Raw genomic sequence first — 21,983 nt, forward strand, 5'->3', positions numbered from 1 at the left:
CGGGACTGTTTTTGCTTTGGTCATACCAGAGAGAACTGTACAACCGGGCAAGTTTGCAGGAACTGCCACAAGCCTGATCACCGCACTGCAGACTGTCCCGAGAAACGCAAGTGTCATTTCTGTGGTTCTTCGGATCACCTGGCTAGGAGTTGCCCCACTTACCAGTCCGGGGCACCCCGATCATATGCAATGGCTCTTCGAGGTGGGACAGTTCCTGAGGACTCCAATGCTGCCAGGGCAGGCGATGCAGAGGTTAGCGTGCTGACCAGTGAAGCAGAGTCTGCCCCTGTTTTTCCTTCCATTTCTAGGTCTGTTCCGGATGCTTTGGTGGCAGAGGGGGAGAAGGCGGAGTCTGTTTCGGGGGCATCTGTTTCGGAGGCCTCTGATCCCCCAGAGGAGATGACTGTGGACAAAGAATCCTTGAAGAGAAAGATGCCGGTGGAAGAATCGGAGGATGACTGTCCGACTCCTCAGAGTCAAAGGATTGAGGACTTTCCTAGCCCGGGAAGGGAGGAGGCAGGTGGAGGGTCGTCATGTCAGATTGATTCTGACTCCTCTTTATCCTCCCTGGGCACAGGTTATTTGGAGGAATGTTCAGTCAAAAAATTGACAAAGACTCTTAAGTTTAAGGAAGGGGAGGCAAAAAATAAGGGTAGAGGTCGGGGAAAGGCTAGGCCTCCTTTTGATAATGCTTGATTTTGTATTTCCTTTTTTTCCTTCAAATGTTTGAATGAGTTTAACAATTGGTTCTCTAAATGTCCGCAGTATTAGATCTTTAGAAAGGAGATCCGCCATTTTTGATTTACTTTCTGGATATTCTTTTGATGTTTTAGGTCTCCAGGAGTGCTGCTTGGATGGGGAGCCAAATATCTCCTGGCCTTATGGGCAATCGGTATGGTCTGGTTCAATGGAACGTAATTCGGGGGTGGGGATTTTGTTCAAAAGTAATGAGTTTGTTGTTAAAAAAGTTGTCCATATTGTTCCGGGTAGGGTATTATTAGTGCATTTTATTTTCAGGGGTTTCACATATAAAGTAATTAATGTTTATGCTCCAACTGGGAGGAAGGAAAGAGGGGAGGTGTTTGAGAAATTATATTTCTTTTTGAGTGGGAGGGATGATGTGTTCCTTATAGGGGATTTCAATTGTATAATAACAGAGGGGGATAGGAGTAGTACTACGGTGGGTGGTGGGTCTGGTTTAGACAGTACTAGTAAGCAGCTTAAAGAGATTGTAAATTTATTTGGGTTAAAGGATTCCTTTGTTGCCCATAATGATGGTACTATCGGTTATACATATTTTTCTAACAATACAAGTTCGCGTATTGATTTCATTTTTGTCTCAAAACTAATGTCTGTTTCTAATTTCAGACGGAGGAGGTTACCGTTCACGGATCATGCCTGGATTGAGTGTGTGGTAAAAGGTGGTGGTCTAAGTGAGTATGGAAAGGGTGTTTGGAAGTTGAATGTGTCTTTATTGGATAATGAATGTGTATTACAAGAATATAGGGAGCGTTTTGATGGATGGGTGTTGAGGAAGGATGCATTTTATAGTGTGGTTGAGTGGTGGGAGTGGGTGAAGTTAGAGACTAAAAGGTTTTTTATTAAAAAAGGGTGTGAGAAAGGGAGGAAAGATAGAGAAGAGTATGAGAGATGGCAAAGAAGGTTAGAGTATTTGTATGAATTGAGGCGTTTGGGGATGAGTGTTGAGAAGGAGATTGAGGAAGCTCGTGGAAGTGTGAATGAGTGTCTGGAGAGGAATGGAAGGAAGATTATTGCACAGGCTAGGGTTGAAGTGAAAGAGAAGGATGAGAAATGTAGCAAATTTTTCTTTAAAAAGGCATTCAGTAAAAAAACTGAGATGATGAGTGTTTTTAAGAATGATGGGGTAGAGGTCTTTGGTAAGGATGAGGTGTTAGAGGAAGTGTGGAAGTTTTATTCTGATTTATTCACGGAGAAGGAGCGGGACGTGACTCTAGAGGAGGAATGTTTGGGATATGTGGATAAGCGTTTGGATGAAATTGATGGGTTCTTTATGGAAGAGGATGTGAGGAAGAGTGAGGTGGAGGATGCTGTGAATGGGATGAAGAAAGGAAAGGTGGCAGGGAGTGATGGTTTGCCTGTGGAATTTTATCTTGTGTTTTGGGATATGTTAGGGGATTATGTATGGGAGGTGTGTAAGGAAGTACTTAGGAGAGGGAAGTTATCTAAAAGTATGAGTGAGAGTGTGACTGTGTTATTGTTTAAAAAAGGGGATAAGAGGGATCTTAAAAATTGGAGGCCTATAGCGCTCTTGAATTGTGATTACAAAATTATTGCTAAAGTTATTGCGAATAGGTTAAAGGATGTGATTGATTGTATGGTAGGTGAGGAGCAAATGTGTGCAGTGCCTGATCGTAGGATTTCTGAATGTCTGTTAGGTCTGAGGGATGTATTGTGGGACTGTAAAACTAGGAAGCAAGGTGTGGCTGTTGTTACGGTGGATTTTGAAAAAGCGTATGATAGGGTGGTGCATGATTTATTGTTTAGGGTTTTGAGGAGGATGAATGTGCCGGACAGAATGGTGAAGTGGATTGAATGTTTGTATAGGGACATTTATAGTAAGATTCAGGTCAATGGTTTTCTGAGTAGGGAGGTGAGTATAAAATCTGGAGTGCGGCAGGGGTGTCCCCTGTCGCCAATTCTTTTTATTTGTATGATTGAGCCTTTGTTGGGGATGATTAGGAGAGATAAGGTGATGCGGGGTATAGAAATACCTGGTAGTCATGGGAAGGATATGCGAGTGATTGGTTACATGGATGATGTTACTGTTGTATGTAAGTCAATGGCAGGGGTAAGGCGTGCTAAGTTATTGATTGAGTGTTTCTGTTTAATGAGTGGGTTTAAGCTTAATGTTGGGAAGAGTGGTTGTAAATTTTTTGAGGGGTGGGGAGAGAGTGGGTTGTGCGAGTGGCCTGTGAGAGAGGGGGGTGTGGAAGTGCTTGGGGTGGTGTTTGATAATGATTTGTATGGGAAAGAAAGTTGGGAGAGGGTTTTGGGGAGGGTGGGGAATAAAATAAACTTCTGGTCTTTAAGGACTTTATCGATTGAGGGAAGGATTCTGGTTATTAAAGCTGTTATAATTCCTATTTTGCTTTATGTTAATTATGTGTTTCCTCCACCGGATAGGTGTCTGGCAAGAATTATCAGGCAGATCTTTGTTTTCTTATGGAATTCAAGGATGGAGAAATTGAGTCGTGGGAAGGTGGTGAAAAGCAGAATGCATGGTGGTAAAGGAATGATGAATGTGGAAGTGTTCCTGGCTGTGAAGTATGTCAGTTTTTGTCTCGCTATAAGTAAGAAGGAATGTGTGTTTGGGTGCATGGTAAGGTATTTGGCTGGTAATGTGTTGTTGAAATATAAGCTAATGGAAAGGGACTTAAGGGTACCTGTAAGTTTTGAGGTTCCTTGGTTCTATCAGAGAATAGGGCGGTGTGTCAGGAAAAATAATCTGGAATGTGTGACTGAATGGAATGATAGTAAGAAGGTGATGAAAGTGTTGGAGCAGAGAGAAACAGTGGAATGTGTGGGAGGTCTGTCTGAGAAGGATTGTAAGGTAGTGTGGAAAAATGTCAGTCACAAGGAACTGACAAATAAACAAAAGGACTTGTCTTGGATGTTAGCTCATGGGTGTCTGCCAACAAGGGAATTTCAGAGGAGAAGGAGATTGGTAGACAGTGAAGTGTGTCCCAGGGATGGTTGCGGTGGATGTGAAAATTATGTACATGTGTTTTGGGAGTGTGGTTATGCGAAGTCTGTGTGGAGAAGAATGTCTGGTCTAATTAAAAATCTTACTGGAATTGAAATCTTATCCTTTAATATGATGATGTTTGGTTTGTGTGCAGTGGAGAAAGAGAAGGCAAGAGTGTTATGGTTCATAGTAAATTGTGTAAAAGAGGTTCTGTGGGATGTAAGGAATATTAGGATTTTCAATCAAACTGAAGTAAGTGTGAAGGAGTGTCTGGGCATGATCCGTGGTAAAATTTACCTTTACGTATTATGTGATAGGAAAAACTATGGTTCTGATGATGCAGAGGGGATCTGGAAACACAAAAAATGGAAGTACTGGTTATGATTGTATTCTTATTTGTCTTTCTTTTTCTTTTCTTACAGATTATATCTTGATATGAAGGGACAGTTGGAGGGACAGAATCCGCTGCAATTTATTTTTTCTGAGGGAAAGTCATGAAGGGAAAGCTTTTTGTTATATGTACATGTAAAGACATGCTTCCTGTATATATTGTATATGTCAAATATGTGTTATTCATGTGTTTTCAGATGAATATGTAATTTTGTGAATGATTTACTTGGTTATGTATTGTATATTTCCTTTTCAATAAAAAAAAAAAAAAAAAAAAAAAATCTGTTCTTATCAGTTTAATATCTGATACGTCCCCTATCTGGGGACCATATATTAAATGGATTTTTGAGAACGGGGGCCGATTTCGAAGCTTGCTTCCGTCGCCCTATGCATTGACCCGATATGGCAGTATCTTCGGGTACAGTGCACCACCCCCTTACAGGGTTAAAAAGAAAGATTCCTACTTTCATTGCTACCTGCTTGCTGGCTAGCCAGCTAGCCAGCCCTGTGGGCCTTGCTGCTGCTGCTGCTGCTGCAGCCAAAAAACAAAAGGTGGTGCTGCTGCTGCTTCTGCTTCTGCTTGTGTCTGGCCGCTGTTGGAGCGTCCAGGCACAGGACTTCTGCTGCTGCTGACTAAATGGCCTCCTTAATTGGATCATTTGAGTAGCCAGCACACCTGTGCAGGTAGGGCATGACATGATAGGCAGCTGCCTTGACAGCGGGTGGGTGCTGAATGTTCCTAATTGACAAAATAAGATTAATGCTTATGAAGAAATATAAAATCTCATCCCTTCCCCAATATTGCGCCACACCCCTACCCCTTAATTCCCTGGTTGAACTTGATGGACATATGTCTTTTTTCGACCGTACTAACTATGTAACTATGTAACATAACATGGGGGGGGGGGTCTCCTGGCTGTTCACACAGGTGTGTCATTGCTGTACATTGACCATGCATTGCTTCTGTGGTATTGCAAAGGCAAAGACAAATGCTTCCAGCCATCCATTGCACTAATGGATTGGTCATCAGCTGGCTGTCTATGTCCCGCATCAATATAGACCAAAGTACAGAGGGTTAGGCTATGCTATTGTGCACCTACCTGATGCATCAGAAGGTGCGAGGCCCTTGCTAAATTCTGTGCACAGACTTTGAGATCTATGCTTTAGACTGTATCTAAACCTGCTCCAACATGGACTGACATTCTGGCCTACTTTCAGCCGATGCGACTTGTCTGTCGCTGAACAGTCGCTTTTTATGTATTCAGCACCTATGTATAATGTTGTAAAAATGCTCTAGAAGCTAAAGTCGCAGAAATGTCACACATATTTGGCCTGCAACTTTCTGTGCGACAAATTCAGACAGGAAAAATCAGTATAAATCCTTAGAAAATTATCCCCCAGTGTCTCCATCTGCTGGCGGTATTGAATAAGCATTGCTGCACTGATGGGGTATGCATTAGACGAAAAAAAAGAAGAAAAAGAAGAATAATACGCCCAGAAAAGAGGCGAAAAGGAGAAAAACGTAAAAAAACGTGAAAAAAAAGTAAGAGGAAGAGAAGGGAAAAAAAGGTGGAAATGGGTTTAAAAGTGATTTCGGCGGAGAAATATATATATATATATATATATATATATATATATATACGCGCACACACACACATATATATAAACGTATTCTCCGTTGAGATATTGCAGCCGCTGCTGTGTCCAGGCCCAGGAGCCTTAGCACTGTGCTGTGATGTCACTCAATACCACTGACATCACTAGGTGTAAACAACATCTCTCCTTTGCTGTGTATGTGACTATGGAGCTGTTTGGTGATGTCGTCTATTATGGCCTTCATAGAAGCAACAGGAGATTGTTGCATCCATCTAGAACCCTCAGAACTACAGTGCTATGATGTCACTCACTTCCACAGGCCTTGCAGAGTGTAAACAACAACAACCCAGCTTTGTTGTGTATGTAACCATAGGGATTTGTGATGTCACCTAGAACCTTCACAGCAGCGACAGCTTTATGAGGAGCATCAGCACTGCTCTGCCTGAGCAGAACCATCACCGCCATAGGTTGTCAAATAACCCGGGTTTAACCCACACAGGTAAGTCCAATGGGGTGCAGGCATGTCCTCTATGCTTACAGCTTCCCGTGGGTGTTGGTTTGATACCGTTTGGGGACAGCCAAGGAGGCATCTGCAGGCAACAAAGGTAGGTGTGTGCTTGTGTGTGTGTTTCCTATGCAGATCCTAAGCCCAGTGTCACATGCAAGTAGGAGGAGTAAGAAGGGTTCCTGGCAAATCCGGGTTATGGATTGCATTTAAAAAGGCCCCGTGGGAGTGCAATGGGCCCCTGTCTTGCTGCTTAGCAATAATGGTATGGGTTTAGGTTCTGCTGTGTGTACTGGTGGTTGACTGCCCCCCAGCCCAGAGTGTGCATGGAAAATTGTCTGGCAGCCTCCCTGACAGCAAGCAGTGATAGTGCCCATGAAGGGGACCTTGTTGGGCCCGCCCCTTTCACGGTTATCGCTTCTCGGCCTTTTGGCTAAGATCAAGTGTAGTATCTGTTCTTATCAGTTTAATATCTGATACGTCCCCTATCTGGGGACCATATATTAAATGGATTTTTGAGAACGGGGGCCGATTTCGAAGCTTGCTTCCGTCGCCCTATGCATTGACCCGATATGGCAGTATCTTCGGGTACAGTGCACCACCCCCTTACAGGGTTAAAAAGAAAGATTCCTACTTTCATTGCTACCTGCTTGCTGGCTAGCCAGCTAGCCAGCCCTGTGGGCCTTGCTGCTGCTGCTGCTGCAGCCAAAAAACAAAAGGTGGTGCTGCTGCTGCTTCTGCTTCTGCTTGTGTCTGGCCGCTGTTGGAGCGTCCAGGCACAGGACTTCTGCTGCTGCTGACTAAATGGCCTCCTTAATTGGATCATTTGAGTAGCCAGCACACCTGTGCAGGTAGGGCATGACATGATAGGCAGCTGCCTTGATAGCGGGTGGGTGCTGAATGTTCCTAATTGACAAAATAAGATTAATGCTTATGAAGAAATATAAAATCTCATCCCTTCCCCAATATCGCGCCACACCCCTACCCCTTAATTCCCTGGTTGAACTTGATGGACATATGTCTTTTTTCGACCGTACTAACTATGTAACTATGTAACATAACATGGGGGGGGGGGGTCTCCTGGCTGTTCACACAGGTGTGTCATTGCTGTACATTGACCATGCATTGCTTCTGTGGTATTGCAAAGGCAAAGACAAATGCTTCCAGCCATCCATTGCACTAATGGATTGGTCATCAGCTGGCTGTCTATGTCCCGCATCAATATAGACCAAAGTACAGAGGGTTAGGCTATGCTATTGTGCACCTACCTGATGCATCAGAAGGTGCGAGGCCCTTGCTAAATTCTGTGCACAGACTTTGAGATCTATGCTTTAGACTGTATCTAAACCTGCTCCAACATGGACTGACATTCTGGCCTACTTTCAGCCGATGCGACTTGTCTGTCGCTGAACAGTCGCTTTTTATGTATTCAGCACCTATGTATAATGTTGTAAAAATGCTCTAGAAGCTAAAGTCGCAGAAATGTCACACATATTTGGCCTGCAACTTTCTGTGCGACAAATTCAGACAGGAAAAATCAGTATAAATCCTTAGAAAATTATCCCCCAGTGTCTCCATCTGCTGGCGGTATTGAATAAGCATTGCTGCACTGATGGGGTATGCATTAGACGAAAAAAAAGAAGAAAAAGAAGAATAATACGCCCAGAAAAGAGGCGAAAAGGAGAAAAACGTAAAAAAACGTGAAAAAAAAGTAAGAGGAAGAGAAGGGAAAAAAAGGTGGAAATGGGTTTAAAAGTGATTTCGGCGGAGAAATATATATATATATATATATATATATATATATATATATATATATACGCGCACACACACACATATATATAAACGTATTCTCCGTTGAGATATTGCAGCCGCTGCTGTGTCCAGGCCCAGGAGCCTTAGCACTGTGCTGTGATGTCACTCAATACCACTGACATCACTAGGTGTAAACAACATCTCTCCTTTGCTGTGTATGTGACTATGGAGCTGTTTGGTGATGTCGTCTATTATGGCCTTCATAGAAGCAACAGGAGATTGTTGCATCCATCTAGAACCCTCAGAACTACAGTGCTATGATGTCACTCACTTCCACAGGCCTTGCAGAGTGTAAACAACAACAACCCAGCTTTGTTGTGTATGTAACCATAGGGATTTGTGATGTCACCTAGAACCTTCACAGCAGCGACAGCTTTATGAGGAGCATCAGCACTGCTCTGCCTGAGCAGAACCATCACCGCCATAGGTTGTCAAATAACCCGGGTTTAACCCACACAGGTAAGTCCAATGGGGTGCAGGCATGTCCTCTATGCTTACAGCTTCCCGTGGGTGTTGGTTTGATACCGTTTGGGGACAGCCAAGGAGGCATCTGCAGGCAACAAAGGTAGGTGTGTGCTTGTGTGTGTGTTTCCTATGCAGATCCTAAGCCCAGTGTCACATGCAAGTAGGAGGAGTAAGAAGGGTTCCTGGCAAATCCGGGTTATGGATTGCATTTAAAAAGGCCCCGTGGGAGTGCAATGGGCCCCTGTCTTGCTGCTTAGCAATAATGGTATGGGTTTAGGTTCTGCTGTGTGTACTGGTGGTTGACTGCCCCCCAGCCCAGAGTGTGCATGGAAAATTGTCTGGCAGCCTCCCTGACAGCAAGCAGTGATAGTGCCCATGAAGGGGACCTTGTTGGGCCCGCCCCTTTCACGGTTATCGCTTCTCGGCCTTTTGGCTAAGATCAAGTGTAGTATCTGTTCTTATCAGTTTAATATCTGATACGTCCCCTATCTGGGGACCATATATTAAATGGATTTTTGAGAACGGGGGCCGATTTCGAAGCTTGCTTCCGTCGCCCTATGCATTGACCCGATATGGCAGTATCTTCGGGTACAGTGCACCACCCCCTTACAGGGTTAAAAAGAAAGATTCCTACTTTCATTGCTACCTGCTTGCTGGCTAGCCAGCTAGCCAGCCCTGTGGGCCTTGCTGCTGCTGCTGCAGCCAAAAAACAAAAGGTGGTGCTGCTGCTGCTTCTGCTTCTGCTTGTGTCTGGCCGCTGTTGGAGCGTCCAGGCACAGGACTTCTGCTGCTGCTGACTAAATGGCCTCCTTAATTGGATCATTTGAGTAGCCAGCACACCTGTGCAGGTAGGGCATGACATGATAGGCAGCTGCCTTGATAGCGGGTGGGTGCTGAATGTTCCTAATTGACAAAATAAGATTAATGCTTATGAAGAAATATAAAATCTCATCCCTTCCCCAATATCGCGCCACACCCCTACCCCTTAATTCCCTGGTTGAACTTGATGGACATATGTCTTTTTTCGACCGTACTAACTATGTAACTATGTAACATAACATGGGGGGGGGGGGTCTCCTGGCTGTTCACACAGGTGTGTCATTGCTGTACATTGACCATGCATTGCTTCTGTGGTATTGCAAAGGCAAAGACAAATGCTTCCAGCCATCCATTGCACTAATGGATTGGTCATCAGCTGGCTGTCTATGTCCCGCATCAATATAGACCAAAGTACAGAGGGTTAGGCTATGCTATTGTGCACCTACCTGATGCATCAGAAGGTGCGAGGCCCTTGCTAAATTCTGTGCACAGACTTTGAGATCTATGCTTTAGACTGTATCTAAACCTGCTCCAACATGGACTGACATTCTGGCCTACTTTCAGCCGATGCGACTTGTCTGTCGCTGAACAGTCGCTTTTTATGTATTCAGCACCTATGTATAATGTTGTAAAAATGCTCTAGAAGCTAAAGTCGCAGAAATGTCACACATATTTGGCCTGCAACTTTCTGTGCGACAAATTCAGACAGGAAAAATCAGTATAAATCCTTAGAAAATTATCCCCCAGTGTCTCCATCTGCTGGCGGTATTGAATAAGCATTGCTGCACTGATGGGGTATGCATTAGACGAAAAAAAAGAAGAAAAAGAAGAATAATACGCCCAGAAAAGAGGCGAAAAGGAGAAAAACGTAAAAAAACGTGAAAAAAAAGTAAGAGGAAGAGAAGGGAAAAAAAGGTGGAAATGGGTTTAAAAGTGATTTCGGCGGAGAAATATATATATATATATATATATATATATATATATATATATATATACGCGCACACACACACATATATATAAACGTATTCTCCGTTGAGATATTGCAGCCGCTGCTGTGTCCAGGCCCAGGAGCCTTAGCACTGTGCTGTGATGTCACTCAATACCACTGACATCACTAGGTGTAAACAACATCTCTCCTTTGCTGTGTATGTGACTATGGAGCTGTTTGGTGATGTCGTCTATTATGGCCTTCATAGAAGCAACAGGAGATTGTTGCATCCATCTAGAACCCTCAGAACTACAGTGCTATGATGTCACTCACTTCCACAGGCCTTGCAGAGTGTAAACAACAACAACCCAGCTTTGTTGTGTATGTAACCATAGGGATTTGTGATGTCACCTAGAACCTTCACAGCAGCGACAGCTTTATGAGGAGCATCAGCACTGCTCTGCCTGAGCAGAACCATCACCGCCATAGGTTGTCAAATAACCCGGGTTTAACCCACACAGGTAAGTCCAATGGGGTGCAGGCATGTCCTCTATGCTTACAGCTTCCCGTGGGTGTTGGTTTGATACCGTTTGGGGACAGCCAAGGAGGCATCTGCAGGCAACAAAGGTAGGTGTGTGCTTGTGTGTGTGTTTCCTATGCAGATCCTAAGCCCAGTGTCACATGCAAGTAGGAGGAGTAAGAAGGGTTCCTGGCAAATCCGGGTTATGGATTGCATTTAAAAAGGCCCCGTGGGAGTGCAATGGGCCCCTGTCTTGCTGCTTAGCAATAATGGTATGGGTTTAGGTTCTGCTGTGTGTACTGGTGGTTGACTGCCCCCCAGCCCAGAGTGTGCATGGAAAATTGTCTGGCAGCCTCCCTGACAGCAAGCAGTGATAGTGCCCATGAAGGGGACCTTGTTGGGCCCGCCCCTTTCACGGTTATCGCTTCTCGGCCTTTTGGCTAAGATCAAGTGTAGTATCTGTTCTTATCAGTTTAATATCTGATACGTCCCCTATCTGGGGACCATATATTAAATGGATTTTTGAGAACGGGGGCCGATTTCGAAGCTTGCTTCCGTCGCCCTATGCATTGACCCGATATGGCAGTATCTTCGGGTACAGTGCACCACCCCCTTACAGGGTTAAAAAGAAAGATTCCTACTTTCATTGCTACCTGCTTGCTGGCTAGCCAGCTAGCCAGCCCTGTGGGCCTTGCTGCTGCTGCTGCAGCCAAAAAACAAAAGGTGGTGCTGCTGCTGCTTCTGCTTCTGCTTGTGTCTGGCCGCTGTTGGAGCGTCCAGGCACAGGACTTCTGCTGCTGCTGACTAAATGGCCTCCTTAATTGGATCATTTGAGTAGCCAGCACACCTGTGCAGGTAGGGCATGACATGATAGGCAGCTGCCTTGATAGCGGGTGGGTGCTGAATGTTCCTAATTGACAAAATAAGATTAATGCTTATGAAGAAATATAAAATCTCATCCCTTCCCCAATATCGCGCCACACCCCTACCCCTTAATTCCCTGGTTGAACTTGATGGACATATGTCTTTTTTCGACCGTACTAACTATGTAACTATGTAACATAACATGGGGGGGGGGGGTCTCCTGGCTGTTCACACAGGTGTGTCATTGCTGTACATTGACCATGCATTGCTTCTGTGGTATTGCAAAGGCAAAGACAAATGCTTCCAGCCATCCATTGCACTAATGGATTGGTCATCAGCTGGCTGTCTATGTCCCGCATCAATATAGACCAAAGTACAGAGGGTTAGGCTATGCTATTGTGCACCTACCTGATGCATCAGAAGGTGCGAGGCCCTTGCTAAATTCTGTGCACAGACTTTGAGATCTATGCTTTAGACTGTATCTAAACCTGCTCCAACATGGACTGACATTCTGGCCTACTTTCAGCCGATGCGACTTGTCTGTCGCTGAACAGTCGCTTTTTATGTATTCAGCACCTATGTATAATGTTGTAAAAATGCTCTAGAAGCTAAAGTCGCAGAAATGTCACACATATTTGGCCTGCAACTTTCTGTGCGACAAATTCAGACAGGAAAAATCAGTATAAATCCTTAGAAAATTATCCCCCAGTGTCTCCATCTGCTGGCGGTATTGAATAAGCATTGCTGCACTGATGGGGTATGCATTAGACGAAAAAAAAGAAGAAAAAGAAGAATAATACGCCCAGAAAAGAGGCGAAAAGGAGAAAAACGTAAAAAAACGTGAAAAAAAAGTAAGAGGAAGAGAAGGGAAAAAAAGGTGGAAATGGGTTTAAAAGTGATTTCGGCGGAGAAATATATATATATATATATATATATATATATATATATATATATACGCGCACACACACACATATATATAAACGTATTCTCCGTTGAGATATTGCAGCCGCTGCTGTGTCCAGGCCCAGGAGCCTTAGCACTGTGCTGTGATGTCACTCAATACCACTGACATCACTAGGTGTAAACAACATCTCTCCTTTGCTGTGTATGTGACTATGGAGCTGTTTGGTGATGTCGTCTATTATGGCCTTCATAGAAGCAACAGGAGATTGTTGCATCCATCTAGAACCCTCAGAACTACAGTGCTATGATGTCACTCACTTCCACAGGCCTTGCAGAGTGTAAACAACAACAACCCAGCTTTGTTGTGTATGTAACCATAGGGATTTGTGATGTCACCTAGAACCTTCACAGCAGCGACAGCTTTATGAGGAGCATCAGCACTGCTCTGCCTGAGCAGAACCATCACCGCCATAGGTTGTCAAATAACCCGGGTTTAACCCACACAGGTAAGTCCAATGGGGTGCAGGCATGTCCTCTATGCTTACAGCTTCCCGTGGGTGTTGGTTTGATACCGTTTGGGGACAGCCAAGGAGGCATCTGCAGGCAACAAAGGTAGGTGTGTGCTTGTGTGTGTGTTTCCTATGCAGATCCTAAGCCCAGTGTCACATGCAAGTAGGAGGAGTAAGAAGGGTTCCTGGCAAATCCGGGTTATGGATTGCATTTAAAAAGGCCCCGTGGGAGTGCAATGGGCCCCTGTCTTGCTGCTTAGCAATAATGGTATGGGTTTAGGTTCTGCTGTGTGTACTGGTGGTTGACTGCCCCCCAGCCCAGAGTGTGCATGGAAAATTGTCTGGCAGCCTCCCTGACAGCAAGCAGTGATAGTGCCCATGAAGGGGACCTTGTTGGGCCCGCCCCTTTCACGGTTATCGCTTCTCGGCCTTTTGGCTAAGATCAAGTGTAGTATCTGTTCTTATCAGTTTAATATCTGATACGTCCCCTATCTGGGGACCATATATTAAATGGATTTTTGAGAACGGGGGCCGATTTCGAAGCTTGCTTCCGTCGCCCTATGCATTGACCCGATATGGCAGTATCTTCGGGTACAGTGCACCACCCCCTTACAGGGTTAAAAAGAAAGATTCCTACTTTCATTGCTACCTGCTTGCTGGCTAGCCAGCTAGCCAGCCCTGTGGGCCTTGCTGCTGCTGCTGCTGCAGCCAAAAAACAAAAGGTGGTGCTGCTGCTGCTGCTGCTTCTGCTTCTGCTTGTGTCTGGCCGCTGTTGGAGCGTCCAGGCACAGGACTTCTGCTGCTGCTGACTAAATGGCCTCCTTAATTGGATCATTTGAGTAGCCAGCACACCTGTGCAGGTAGGGCATGACATGATAGGCAGCTGCCTTGATAGCGGGTGGGTGCTGAATGTTCCTAATTGACAAAATAAGATTAATGCTTATGAAGAAATATAAAATCTCATCCCTTCCCCAATATCGCGCCACACCCCTACCCCTTAATTCCCTGGTTGAACTTGATGGACATATGTCTTTTTTCGACCGTACTAACTATGTAACTATGTAACATAACATGGGGGGGGGGGGGGTCTCCTGGCTGTTCACACAGATGTGTCATTGCTGTACATTGACCATGCATTGCTTCTGTGGTATTGCAAAGGCAAAGACAAATGCTTCCAGCCATCCATTGCACTAATGGATTGGTCATCAGCTGGCTGTCTATGTCCCGCATCAATATAGACCAAAGTACAGAGGGTTAGGCTATGCTATTGTGCACCTACCTGATGCATCAGAAGGTGCGAGGCCCTTGCTAAATTCTGTGCACAGACTTTGAGATCTATGCTTTAGACTGTATCTAAACCTGCTCCAACATGGACTGACATTCTGGCCTACTTTCAGCCGATGCGACTTGTCTGTCGCTGAACAGTCGCTTTTTATGTATTCAGCACCTATGTATAATGTTGTAAAAATGCTCTAGAAGCTAAAGTCGCAGAAATGTCACACATATTTGGCCTGCAACTTTCTGTGCGACAAATTCAGACAGGAAAAATCAGTATAAATCCTTAGAAAATTATCCCCCAGTGTCTCCATCTGCTGGCGGTATTGAATAAGCATTGCTGCACTGATGGGGTATGCATTAGACGAAAAAAAAGAAGAAAAAGAAGAATAATACGCCCAGAAAAGAGGCGAAAAGGAGAAAAACGTAAAAAAACGTGAAAAAAAAGTAAGAGGAAGAGAAGGGAAAAAAAGGTGGAAATGGGTTTAAAAGTGATTTCGGCGGAGAAATATATATATATATATATATATATATATATATACGCGCACACACACACATATATATAAACGTATTCTCCGTTGAGATATTGCAGCCGCTGCTGTGTCCAGGCCCAGGAGCCTTAGCACTGTGCTGTGATGTCACTCAATACCACTGACATCACTAGGTGTAAACAACATCTCTCCTTTGCTGTGTATGTGACTATGGAGCTGTTTGGTGATGTCGTCTATTATGGCCTTCATAGAAGCAACAGGAGATTGTTGCATCCATCTAGAACCCTCAGAACTACAGTGCTATGATGTCACTCACTTCCACAGGCCTTGCAGAGTGTAAACAACAACAACCCAGCTTTGTTGTGTATGTAACCATAGGGATTTGTGATGTCACCTAGAACCTTCACAGCAGCGACAGCTTTATGAGGAGCATCAGCACTGCTCTGCCTGAGCAGAACCATCACCGCCATAGGTTGTCAAATAACCCGGGTTTAACCCACACAGGTAAGTCCAATGGGGTGCAGGCATGTCCTCTATGCTTACAGCTTCCCGTGGGTGTTGGTTTGATACCGTTTGGGGACAGCCAAGGAGGCATCTGCAGGCAACAAAGGTAGGTGTGTGCTTGTGTGTGTGTTTCCTATGCAGATCCTAAGCCCAGTGTCACATGCAAGTAGGAGGAGTAAGAAGGGTTCCTGGCAAATCCGGGTTATGGATTGCATTTAAAAAGGCCCCGTGGGAGTGCAATGGGCCCCTGTCTTGCTGCTTAGCAATAATGGTATGGGTTTAGGTTCTGCTGTGTGTACTGGTGGTTGACTGCCCCCCAGCCCAGAGTGTGCATGGAAAATTGTCTGGCAGCCTCCCTGACAGCAAGCAGTGATAGTGCCCATGAAGGGGACCTTGTTGGGCCCGCCCCTTTCACGGTTATCGCTTCTCGGCCTTTTGGCTAAGATCAAGTGTAGTATCTGTTCTTATCAGTTTAATATCTGATACGTCCCCTATCTGGGGACCATATATTAAATGGATTTTTGAGAACGGGGGCCGATTTCGAAGCTTGCTTCCGTCGCCCTATGCATTGACCCGATATGGCAGTATCTTCGGGTACAGTGCACCACCCCCTTACAGGGTTAAAAAGAAAGATTCCTACTTTCATTGCTACCTGCTTGCTGGCTAGCCAGCTAGCCAGCCCTGTGGGCCTTGCTGCTGCTGCTGCTGCAGCCAAAAAACAAAAGGTGGTGCTGCTGCTGCTGCTGCTTCTGCTTCTGCTTGTGTCTGGCCGCTGTTGGAGCGTCCAGGCACAGGACTTCTGCTGCTGCTGACTAAATGGCCTCCTTAATTGGATCATTTGAGTAGCCAGCACACCTGTGCAGGTAGGGCATGACATGATAGGCAGCTGCCTTGATAGCGGGTGGGTGCTGAATGTTCCTAATTGACAAAATAAGATTAATGCTTATGAAGAAATATAAAATCTCATCCCTTCCCCAATATCGCGCCACACCCCTACCCCTTAATTCCCTGGTTGAACTTGATGGACATATGTCTTTTTTCGACCGTACTAACTATGTAACTATGTAACATAACATGGGGGGGGGGGGGGTCTCCTGGCTGTTCACACAGGTGTGTCATTGCTGTACATTGACCATGCATTGCTTCTGTGGTATTGCAAAGGCAAAGACAAATGCTTCCAGCCATCCATTGCACTAATGGATTGGTCATCAGCTGGCTGTCTATGTCCCGCATCAATATAGACCAAAGTACAGAGGGTTAGGCTATGCTATTGTGCACCTACCTGATGCATCAGAAGGTGCGAGGCCCTTGCTAAATTCTGTGCACAGACTTTGAGATCTATGCTTTAGACTGTATCTAAACCTGCTCCAACATGGACTGACATTCTGGCCTACTTTCAGCCGATGCGACTTGTCTGTCGCTGAACAGTCGCTTTTTATGTATTCAGCACCTATGTATAATGTTGTAAAAATGCTCTAGAAGCTAAAGTCGCAGAAATGTCACACATATTTGGCCTGCAACTTTCTGTGCGACAAATTCAGACAGGAAAAATCAGTATAAATCCTTAGAAAATTATCCCCCAGTGTCTCCATCTGCTGGCGGTATTGAATAAGCATTGCTGCACTGATGGGGTATGCATTAGACGAAAAAAAAGAAGAAAAAGAAGAATAATACGCCCAGAAAAGAGGCGAAAAGGAGAAAAACGTAAAAAAACGTGAAAAAAAAGTAAGAGGAAGAGAAGGGAAAAAAAGGTGGAAATGGGTTTAAAAGTGATTTCGGCGGAGAAATATATATATATATATATATATATATATATATATATATATATACGCGCACACACACACATATATATAAACGTATTCTCCGTTGAGATATTGCAGCCGCTGCTGTGTCCAGGCCCAGGAGCCTTAGCACTGTGCTGTGATGTCACTCAATACCACTGACATCACTAGGTGTAAACAACATCTCTCCTTTGCTGTGTATGTGACTATGGAGCTGTTTGGTGATGTCGTCTATTATGGCCTTCATAGAAGCAACAGGAGATTGTTGCATCCATCTAGAACCCTCAGAACTACAGTGCTATGATGTCACTCACTTCCACAGGCCTTGCAGAGTGTAAACAACAACAACCCAGCTTTGTTGTGTATGTAACCATAGGGATTTGTGATGTCACCTAGAACCTTCACAGCAGCGACAGCTTTATGAGGAGCATCAGCACTGCTCTGCCTGAGCAGAACCATCACCGCCATAGGTTGTCAAATAACCCGGGTTTAACCCACACAGGTAAGTCCAATGGGGTGCAGGCATGTCCTCTATGCTTACAGCTTCCCGTGGGTGTTGGTTTGATACCGTTTGGGGACAGCCAAGGAGGCATCTGCAGGCAACAAAGGTAGGTGTGTGCTTGTGTGTGTGTTTCCTATGCAGATCCTAAGCCCAGTGTCACATGCAAGTAGGAGGAGTAAGAAGGGTTCCTGGCAAATCCGGGTTATGGATTGCATTTAAAAAGGCCCCGTGGGAGTGCAATGGGCCCCTGTCTTGCTGCTTAGCAATAATGGTATGGGTTTAGGTTCTGCTGTGTGTACTGGTGGTTGACTGCCCCCCAGCCCAGAGTGTGCATGGAAAATTGTCTGGCAGCCTCCCTGACAGCAAGCAGTGATAGTGCCCATGAAGGGGACCTTGTTGGGCCCGCCCCTTTCACGGTTATCGCTTCTCGGCCTTTTGGCTAAGATCAAGTGTAGTATCTGTTCTTATCAGTTTAATATCTGATACGTCCCCTATCTGGGGACCATATATTAAATGGATTTTTGAGAACGGGGGCCGATTTCGAAGCTTGCTTCCGTCGCCCTATGCATTGACCCGATATGGCAGTATCTTCGGGTACAGTGCACTACCCCCTTACAGGGTTAAAAAGAAAGATTCCTACTTTCATTGCTACCTGCTTGCTGGCTAGCCAGCTAGCCAGCCCTGTGGGCCTTGCTGCTGCTGCTGCTGCAGCCAAAAAACAAAAGGTGGTGCTGCTGCTGCTTCTGCTTCTGCTTGTGTCTGGCCGCTGTTGGAGCGTCCAGGCACAGGACTTCTGCTGCTGCTGACTAAATGGCCTCCTTAATTGGATCATTTGAGTAGCCAGCACACCTGTGCAGGTAGGGCATGACATGATAGGCAGCTGCCTTGATAGCGGGTGGGTGCTGAATGTTCCTAATTGACAAAATAAGATTAATGCTTATGAAGAAATATAAAATCTCATCCCTTCCCCAATATCGCGCCACACCCCTACCCCTTAATTCCCTGGTTGAACTTGATGGACATATGTCTTTTTTCGACCGTACTAACTATGTAACTATGTAACATAACATGGGGGGGGGGGGGGTCTCCTGGCTGTTCACACAGGTGTGTCATTGCTGTACATTGACCATGCATTGCTTCTGTGGTATTGCAAAGGCAAAGACAAATGCTTCCAGCCATCCATTGCACTAATGGATTGGTCATCAGCTGGCTGTCTATGTCCCGCATCAATATAGACCAAAGTACAGAGGGTTAGGCTATGCTATTGTGCACCTACCTGATGCATCAGAAGGTGCGAGGCCCTTGCTAAATTCTGTGCACAGACTTTGAGATCTATGCTTTAGACTGTATCTAAACCTGCTCCAACATGGACTGACATTCTGGCCTACTTTCAGCCGATGCGACTTGTCTGTCGCTGAACAGTCGCTTTTTATGTATTCAGCACCTATGTATAATGTTGTAAAAATGCTCTAGAAGCTAAAGTCGCAGAAATGTCACACATATTTGGCCTGCAACTTTCTGTGCGACAAATTCAGACAGGAAAAATCAGTATAAATCCTTAGAAAATTATCCCCCAGTGTCTCCATCTGCTGGCGGTATTGAATAAGCATTGCTGCACTGATGGGGTATGCATTAGACGAAAAAAAAGAAGAAAAAGAAGAATAATACGCCCAGAAAAGAGGCGAAAAGGAGAAAAACGTAAAAAAACGTGAAAAAAAAGTAAGAGGAAGAGAAGGGAAAAAAAGGTGGAAATGGGTTTAAAAGTGATTTCGGCGGAGAAATATATATATATATATATATATATATATATATATATACGCGCACACACACACATATATATAAACGTATTCTCCGTTGAGATATTGCAGCCGCTGCTGTGTCCAGGCCCAGGAGCCTTAGCACTGTGCTGTGATGTCACTCAATACCACTGACATCACTAGGTGTAAACAACATCTCTCCTTTGCTGTGTATGTGACTATGGAGCTGTTTGGTGATGTCGTCTATTATGGCCTTCATAGAAGCAACAGGAGATTGTTGCATCCATCTAGAACCCTCAGAACTACAGTGCTATGATGTCACTCACTTCCACAGGCCTTGCAGAGTGTAAACAACAACAACCCAGCTTTGTTGTGTATGTAACCATAGGGATTTGTGATGTCACCTAGAACCTTCACAGCAGCGACAGCTTTATGAGGAGCATCAGCACTGCTCTGCCTGAGCAGAACCATCACCGCCATAGGTTGTCAAATAACCCGGGTTTAACCCACACAGGTAAGTCCAATGGGGTGCAGGCATGTCCTCTATGCTTACAGCTTCCCGTGGGTGTTGGTTTGATACCGTTTGGGGACAGCCAAGGAGGCATCTGCAGGCAACAAAGGTAGGTGTGTGCTTGTGTGTGTGTTTCCTATGCAGATCCTAAGCCCAGTGTCACATGCAAGTAGGAGGAGTAAGAAGGGTTCCTGGCAAATCCGGGTTATGGATTGCATTTAAAAAGGCCCCGTGGGAGTGCAATGGGCCCCTGTCTTGCTGCTTAGCAATAATGGTATGGGTTTAGGTTCTGCTGTGTGTACTGGTGGTTGACTGCCCCCCAGCCCAGAGTGTGCATGGAAAATTGTCTGGCAGCCTCCCTGACAGCAAGCAGTGATAGTGCCCATGAAGGGGACCTTGTTGGGCCCGCCCCTTTCACGGTTATCGCTTCTCGGCCTTTTGGCTAAGATCAAGTGTAGTATCTGTTCTTATCAGTTTAATATCTGATACGTCCCCTATCTGGGGACCATATATTAAATGGATTTTTGAGAACGGGGGCCGATTTCGAAGCTTGCTTCCGTCGCCCTATGCATTGACCCGATATGGCAGTATCTTCGGGTACAGTGCACCACCCCCTTACAGGGTTAAAAAGAAAGATTCCTACTTTCATTGCTACCTGCTTGCTGGCTAGCCAGCTAGCCAGCCCTGTGGGCCTTGCTGCTGCTGCTGCTGCAGCCAAAAAACAAAAGGTGGTGCTGCTGCTGCTTCTGCTTCTGCTTGTGTCTGGCCGCTGTTGGAGCGTCCAGGCACAGGACTTCTGCTGCTGCTGACTAAATGGCCTCCTTAATTGGATCATTTGAGTAGCCAGCACACCTGTGCAGGTAGGGCATGACATGATAGGCAGCTGCCTTGATAGCGGGTGGGTGCTGAATGTTCCTAATTGACAAAATAAGATTAATGCTTATGAAGAAATATAAAATCTCATCCCTTCCCCAATATCGCGCCACACCCCTACCCCTTAATTCCCTGGTTGAACTTGATGGACATATGTCTTTTTTCGACCGTACTAACTATGTAACTATGTAACATAACATGGGGGGGGGGGGGTCTCCTGGCTGTTCACACAGGTGTGTCATTGCTGTACATTGACCATGCATTGCTTCTGTGGTATTGCAAAGGCAAAGACAAATGCTTCCAGCCATCCATTGCACTAATGGATTGGTCATCAGCTGGCTGTCTATGTCCCGCATCAATATAGACCAAAGTACAGAGGGTTAGGCTATGCTATTGTGCACCTACCTGATGCATCAGAAGGTGCGAGGCCCTTGCTAAATTCTGTGCACAGACTTTGAGATCTATGCTTTAGACTGTATCTAAACCTGCTCCAACATGGACTGACATTCTGGCCTACTTTCAGCCGATGCGACTTGTCTGTCGCTGAACAGTCGCTTTTTATGTATTCAGCACCTATGTATAATGTTGTAAAAATGCTCTAGAAGCTAAAGTCGCAGAAATGTCACACATATTTGGCCTGCAACTTTCTGTGCGACAAATTCAGACAGGAAAAATCAGTATAAATCCTTAGAAAATTATCCCCCAGTGTCTCCATCTGCTGGCGGTATTGAATAAGCATTGCTGCACTGATGGGGTATGCATTAGACGAAAAAAAAGAAGAAAAAGAAGAATAATACGCCCAGAAAAGAGGCGAAAAGGAGAAAAACGTAAAAAAACGTGAAAAAAAAGTAAGAGGAAGAGAAGGGAAAAAAAGGTGGAAATGGGTTTAAAAGTGATTTCGGCGGAGAAATATATATATATATATATATATATATATATATATATATATATATATACGCGCACACACACACATATATATAAACGTATTCTCCGTTGAGATATTGCAGCCGCTGCTGTGTCCAGGCCCAGGAGCCTTAGCACTGTGCTGTGATGTCACTCAATACCACTGACATCACTAGGTGTAAACAACATCTCTCCTTTGCTGTGTATGTGACTATGGAGCTGTTTGGTGATGTCGTCTATTATGGCCTTCATAGAAGCAACAGGAGATTGTTGCATCCATCTAGAACCCTCAGAACTACAGTGCTATGATGTCACTCACTTCCACAGGCCTTGCAGAGTGTAAACAAC

At 45.0% G+C, this 21,983-nt stretch overlaps 8 non-coding genes across 8 annotated transcripts; all 8 read left to right on the top strand.

Moving 5' to 3' along the window:
* Positions 1-4,361: 4,361 nt before the first annotated feature.
* On the top strand, positions 4,362-4,551 carry LOC130329527 (U2 spliceosomal RNA). The gene has a single exon (XR_008873083.1). It is a non-coding gene; the product is annotated as a U2 spliceosomal RNA (small nuclear RNA).
* Positions 4,552-6,631: 2,080 nt separating this feature from the next.
* LOC130329581 (U2 spliceosomal RNA) lies at positions 6,632-6,822 on the top strand. The gene has a single exon (XR_008873124.1). It is a non-coding gene; the product is annotated as a U2 spliceosomal RNA (small nuclear RNA).
* Positions 6,823-8,908: 2,086 nt separating this feature from the next.
* On the top strand, positions 8,909-9,099 carry LOC130329582 (U2 spliceosomal RNA). Its single transcript, XR_008873125.1, has one exon. It is a non-coding gene; the product is annotated as a U2 spliceosomal RNA (small nuclear RNA).
* A 2,083-nt stretch (positions 9,100-11,182) lies between these two features.
* On the top strand, positions 11,183-11,373 carry LOC130329583 (U2 spliceosomal RNA). Its single transcript, XR_008873126.1, has one exon. It is a non-coding gene; the product is annotated as a U2 spliceosomal RNA (small nuclear RNA).
* A 2,081-nt stretch (positions 11,374-13,454) lies between these two features.
* LOC130329584 (U2 spliceosomal RNA) lies at positions 13,455-13,645 on the top strand. The gene has a single exon (XR_008873127.1). It is a non-coding gene; the product is annotated as a U2 spliceosomal RNA (small nuclear RNA).
* Positions 13,646-15,727: 2,082 nt separating this feature from the next.
* On the top strand, positions 15,728-15,918 carry LOC130329585 (U2 spliceosomal RNA). The gene has a single exon (XR_008873128.1). It is a non-coding gene; the product is annotated as a U2 spliceosomal RNA (small nuclear RNA).
* A 2,092-nt stretch (positions 15,919-18,010) lies between these two features.
* LOC130329509 (U2 spliceosomal RNA) lies at positions 18,011-18,201 on the top strand. Its single transcript, XR_008873068.1, has one exon. It is a non-coding gene; the product is annotated as a U2 spliceosomal RNA (small nuclear RNA).
* Positions 18,202-20,281: 2,080 nt separating this feature from the next.
* Positions 20,282-20,472, top strand: LOC130329429 (U2 spliceosomal RNA). Its single transcript, XR_008872995.1, has one exon. It is a non-coding gene; the product is annotated as a U2 spliceosomal RNA (small nuclear RNA).
* The last annotated feature ends 1,511 nt before the right edge of the window (positions 20,473-21,983 follow it).

This window comes from Hyla sarda, unplaced genomic scaffold, assembly GCF_029499605.1.
Source record: "Hyla sarda isolate aHylSar1 unplaced genomic scaffold, aHylSar1.hap1 scaffold_318, whole genome shotgun sequence".
Classification (NCBI taxonomy): Eukaryota; Metazoa; Chordata; class Amphibia; order Anura; family Hylidae; genus Hyla; species Hyla sarda.